The sequence below is a fragment of the Otolemur garnettii genome, unplaced genomic scaffold (genome assembly GCF_000181295.1).
Source record: "Otolemur garnettii isolate 467f Iridium unplaced genomic scaffold, OtoGar3 scaffold00129, whole genome shotgun sequence".
Taxonomy (NCBI): Eukaryota; Metazoa; Chordata; class Mammalia; order Primates; family Galagidae; genus Otolemur; species Otolemur garnettii.
The window spans coordinates 2,533,325-2,539,855 of record NW_003852524.1 but is presented as its reverse complement, the minus strand read 5'-3'; positions in this window follow the sequence as shown (position 1 = coordinate 2,539,855).

The following is a 6,531-nucleotide window of genomic DNA, read 5'->3' as shown; positions in this document are numbered from 1 at the left end:
AAATATTGTTTGATATGAGGTGCTGCAGCTAAGATGTGAAAATTCAAATACACATCTTAATAATTTGTTTATCCCAGGAAACAGATGTTTTTCTTGGGCCCTTTAAATAAAAAGGTGTATTAAATTGGTGATAGTGTTACAATCACTGGCAGTCTCTTCTTGAACCTGTAAGTTCTCTTGTGCCTATATCATTTTACAACCATTTTCTAGAAAATTCTGTTTCTATTCTCAGAGTCACTAAGTATTGATTGATGTGAAGAAGCATTACTTTCAGTAACATGAGTGGTGGTATTTGTTTCAATGGAAGTGGGATGAGATTTGTTTGCTTAATTATTACATTTACAAATATTTTATATATGTAAATATGTCTTATATAAAAATTAGTCATAATCTTACAACTAGGAGATAACTCTTATTAACATACTGTGTGTTAACAATGTGGTAACTGCTTCCATGTCCCCTCCTGGTCTTTTTAACTTTTTTAGTTCTCTAACATTTGCTTAATTCCTTGTATTAATTACTGTACGCTGAAGTAACAGGTGTGGTTACTACTTTGCCAAGTGCACAGTGACTGAAACCATCAAAGCTTCTGTTTCAGGTGTGACCAAGGAGAGCTATGGGAAATTGGTTGGAATTTACTGGACTTCTAGCTGGTATGAGATGTCCCTGGATTCAATCACTCATCACTCTGCTATTCAACCTACATGAAAATATTCATATGGCCTTGTGCCTCTTAAGCAATGAATTTAAGGCCAGTAGCACTGGTGAAGAAAATGGGAAAGCAGTGGTTTCAGTTCTGTTGCTGGTTTCATTATTTTGTTGCTGATGGAAGGCTGCCAAGGTACTGTTTACTGGCATCAATTAAAATCACCGTTCAAAAGCCAAAATCAAGACAGTCACATTTAAAACACAACTTCTGACTGCCTAACTTTTATTAAATAGTCGCAATAAGGTGTGATGATGAAACTTCACCTCAGGTCAAAGTGCCTTATTTTTTTTTTTTTTAAATTACTTTTGGTATCTTGAAAGAGTTTTTCAAAGTTAGGTTAGACATGCTTTTTCTAACACTTAAGCAAGAAACCCTCCCAAACCCACAACACAATACTGACTTATGTACAGAAAGAAAGTATTGCTTAATGTTGAGTGTAAGCTCTGAATCATCCTGCCTGGGTTTATCTGTTGTTTCCTGTGTAATCAGATGCTAACTCAGATTCCCCATCTGAAAAACAAGGATTAAAATAGTCCTACTTTCATCATGATCAAGTGGGATTTATCATCCCAGGAATGCAGAGATGGTTGAACATATGCAAATCAATGTGATACAGCATATCAACAGAATGGACAAAAACCATACGAAAATTTCAATTGATGCTAAAAAAAAAAATCAATAAAATTCAACACTCTTTCATGATAAAAACTCTCAAAAAACTGGGTATAGAAAGAATTTACATCAACATGATAAAAGCCATATATGACAGACTCACAGCTAGTATCATAGTGAGCAGGAAAACCTGAAAGCCTTTTCTCTAAGATTTGGGACAAGACAAGGATGTCCACTCTCACCATTGTTATTCAATACAGCTCTGGAAGTTCCATGAAGAACAATCAGACAAGACAAAAAAGGGCATCCTAATTGGAAAGGAAGAAATCAAATTATCCTTATTTGCGGATGACATGACCTTATATCAAGAGAAACCTAAAGACTTCACAAAAACACTATTAGACCTGATAAAAGAATTGAGTAAAGTTGCAGTATGCAAAATCCAACATAAAAAATCAGTAGCATTTCTATACGTTGATAGTAAACAATATGAAAGAGAAACTATGAAAGTAATGCCATTTGTAATAGCTACAGATAAAGTAAAATTCCTGGGAATAAACTTAACTAAAGTAATGAAAGATCTCTATGTAGGAAAACTATAAAACACTGATTAAAGAAGTGAAGAGCATGCAAAAATTGAAATATATGCCATGCTTATGGATTGAAAGAAGCAATATTGTTAAAATGTTCATATTACCCAAAGCAATCCCCATCAAAATACCAACGACATTCTTCACAGAAATATAAAAAAGTCCTAAATTTTTTTAAATTTTCTTATTTTTTTAAAATTTCAGAATGTTGCAGGAGTATAAATGTTTTAGTTACATGGACAGCTTCTACAATGCTTGAGTCTGGGTTATTAATGTGCCCTTCATCCAAATAGTGCTCATTGTACCTAAAGGCAGGTTTTTGCCTCTCTCTTCCTCCCCCCTCCCTCCTGCTGGATTTCCAATGACTTTTACTTCTCTCTGTGCCTATTAGTTAGTGCCAATTTATTAGAGAGTACACGTGGTGTGTTTTTCCATACTTGAGATAACGATCTCTAGTTTCATCCAAACTGCTGCAGAAGACATGAATTCATATCTTTTTATGGCTGAATAGTACTCCATGTGTACATAGAGCACATTTTGTTAATCCACTCATGAACTGATGGGCACGTGGGTTGATGGGCAGTAATGAATGTTAGTAAGTATGTGGAGAAAAGGGAACTCTTGTACACGTTGGTGGGAATGCAAATTAGCGTAACCACTATGGGGAACAGTAAGGAGGTTACTTAAAGACCTAAAAAGATATCTGCAATCCCCTATTTACTACAGCACTGTTGACAATAGCCAACAGATAGAAATTGTGGCACAAATACACAATGGAATATTATACCTTCACAAAAATGAAATCCTGCCATTTGAAACAACATGGAGGGAACTGGAGAACATTTTGTTAAGCAAAATAAGCCAAGCACAGGAAGAAAATCTCACATGTTCTCACTCATATGTGGGGGCTAAATATTAAAAATAATTGATCTCATGGAAACAGAAAATAGAATATTGATTACCAGAAGCTGGGAAGGGTAGTGGAGTAGGGATGGGGTATAAAGTGGGGATGGTTAATGGGTGCAAATATATATATAGATAGAATAATATTTGATAGAACAAAGTAAATATATTTATATATAAATATATATACATACTTTAAAATAACTGAAACAGTAGAATTAGAATGTTCCTAACATAAAGAAATGTTAAATGTCTGAGGCGATGGATACCTTAATCAACCTCATTTGATGAATTCACATAGTATGCCTGTATCAAAACATCCCATGTGCCCTATAAACAAATAGAACTATTATGTATCCATAATAATCGTTAAAAGTAAAAACTTGAGCCATATATGTGAATTCTAAAAAACAGATAAAATCCTCAAAAAGCAGTGCTACCCTCAGAGGGTTTCAGTAAGATCAACTGAGATAAAGTATATGGTCTCCTTTCTATAGTGTCACACATAGTACATGATTCAGAATATCACAAACCTCGGTTAGGTTCTACGTTTTATGGTCACGTATGAAAGATATTTGAACTACAGAGGACATTATTATAGCTAAGTGTCAGGAAAGAAATCTCTTTTAAATATTATAATTAACACTAATAAAAATACCCATATGATAATTTTTAAATATCATTTCCATAATTTAATTTTATCTTCACCTTTAATATTTCCTAAGGAGACAAGAATCAGATGCCGAAAATTTGTTTCTCAAAGAAATCTTTAGTCATCTCCTTTACTGTCAGATAGTTAACCAGAGGAACCATGTAAATGAAGATGGGGAAGACTATAAATATATCTTGTAGCAGCCCGTACAGCCTATGGCTAGGAGGAGTGAGAGTTATAGGAAATACCTGTAATGGAACACCTTGGTGAAAAGGGCATGGAGAGAGATTTGGTTCTAACAAGCATGAGTGAGCTCGCGAGATGAGAGCATTGGTGAATTGGCAGTCTCTACACCTGTGGTGTTGAAGCACGAGCTCAGCCTTATATTAGGCTGGAGGAGCAGGCAGTCAGGAGGCATGCGCATTCTATCATGGACACGCTTACTCTGACTCTGTCTCCTCTCCTGCCTGCAGAACGCCAGCATGGCATCTCTCTGCTGAAGATTACCAAGCTCTGCTAAAGACTAAGATCTATCTGTTCTAAAAAGACCTTTACTCTCTCTAAGATACTCTGTCTCTCCCTCTCCAGCTAAAGTAGATAGCCCTCAAGCACCTACGAGAAACTGTTCCTGAGCAAGGTAGCTTAGTGGTCTATGTCCAGAACCTACCTAAGCTGGGCCTGAGACCTGGCCAGTCCCGGGCCCTGACAATATCTGATATAAAATCTTCATTAGATGTCTGTGTTCTCAAGAGATTAGGATATGTTTACATAGTTAAAGTAAAATGAAATGGGGTGGTGCCTGTGGCTCAAGAAGTAGGGTGCCAGCCCCATATACCGGAAGTGGTGGGTTCAAACCTGGACCCAGCCAAAAACTGCAAAAAAAAAAAAAAAAAAAAAGTAAAATGAAAACTCTGGCCTCTACTAGAAAAATGTATTTCTCTAATTACCTTAAAAAAAAAAAAAGGCAAGGATAAATCCAAATTATACCATTTTAGAAATTCTAGCATCCTAAATAAAAAACCCATATATAATTCCACATCCTCCTCTGGCAACCCCACTTTTTTGCTGACAGCAAAAATTGCCTAATTGTCTACATTAGCTATTATCTATTGTTCATCCCCTAGCTCCCCCATTTCCATCCCTTTATTTGTATAACAGATAGCGGGCAAGTCTTTGTGTTCCCAAACCCAACTAGCACACCTGTCCTCTTTTTCTCAAAGCACTCAATGTTGTTGATCCTTCTCTTTTTCTGGCTTCTGTGATAGAACCACATTCTCTGGTTCTTTGTACTGTTCTTGTTAACTGCTTCCTTTGGCTGTTCACCCCCAACCTGTAAATGTCAACACTTAGTTAGACTTCTTTGCTTATATGGTACCCTGAGTTGAAGTCAGCTAATATAATGACTTAAGTATCAATTACCTAATAGACTCCCAAACTTGTACCTAGACCTCTTCCTTGAGCTGCAGACATATATCCCATCTCCTACTTGACATCTTCATTCAAATATTTCATAAACACCTCAAAATTAACCTCCAAATAAAACTCTTTTAATTTCCCCCTCTTTCCCAAATCACTTTGTGATTATGTCAGAACCACAAAGTTATAGTTAATGGCAGCTGTCAGGTTGCTAGTTACACTTTCATAGATTTGGTCAGCAAGGAGAAAGTGAACCCAAACAGATTTAGATGTTTATTATTTTTACAGATGGCAAAAGCAACATCAGCAGGTGTTAGCTCCTAGCATTCTTGGTCTTAGGGATGTCCCTGGGATGGCACTGAATTGAGGAGGCCTGATGACAGATGTAACTTTGTTGTTGAGGACCTAACTCTAAACTATAGCCAACCATTTTTATAGTTTGTATCTGTGTCTAAATAGGGCTGAGGTCCCTGGAACAAGAGTTTGATGAGAAATTGCATTATGGCAGCCTTTTGCAAGATGGGGGTGTGGATAATAAATGGCCCTTTGACAGCTGCTTTAAGACTACCTGTTTTCTAGTGAAGAATCACAGGGCTTTCTGCCAAGACTCAGATGAGACCATGGTTGCGTCTTGCCCACGCAGACTTGTAATGAGCAAGGTAGCTAGGGTACCAGGCCAGATATGCTAACTTGCAGTTATATCTGATTCCCTCCCTTCTTTTATCCTCATATCCAACCCATCAGAAAACTCTGTTGATTCTGCCTCTAAAATAAATTTCTGCGCTTCTACACCCATCATAAACCCAAGCCACATCACGTCTGACTGGGAATACTACACATCCACTCTTGCTCTCTTCCAACCCATTCCCTAACACAGCAGTTAGAGTCATCTTTTGAAAATCACATCTATTCACTGCACATCCTGGCTAACGAAAAATGTCAGTGGCTCCCTAATACACATCAAATAAAATTCACTCTTGGCCTACAAAGGCCTGCGTGATCAGGCCCCTAACCACTTTCTACTATCATCCCATGCCACTCTTTCCACTCAATCAGGATGCTCAGTCTCGCATATCTTTATTTACAGAAGTACCAAACTTCCATCTCAAGAACTCTGTTCTTGCTCCTTTTACTTATAACATGTTTCATACCAGGCTTTTTTTTTTTTTAAACCCATTGCCTTCTCAACAATTAAGTCTCAGCTCAAATATCTCCTCAGAGAGGAATATCCTGACCTATTAAAAGTAGTCAACTGGCCTCCAATCACCCCAGTCATCTTACATACTTTCTAACTGTGATCTGTCATTTTCTTACTTATATACTTACCTACTGGCCCCTCTGACCAGGTTGGTAAGCAAAAGAACAAGGACCTTGTATGTCATTTTACTGCTTTGTCTCTGACAACCCACCAGACACGGAATATTCCAGTAATGTTGGAACACAACCTAATAAGCTATTTTTAGTATTTTTTTACAAGCATAGCAAAAAGTCAACATCTTTTTCTTGGCAGATATATTTTCAAGATTAGTTTCATCTTGCTTTCCTAATTTATTATTTTTTATCTTTATATCAGATTTAACAAAATAATTATAAGTCAGGAGTCAGAATACTTTCATGTTCATGGAATAAAACCAATAATAAATAATTTA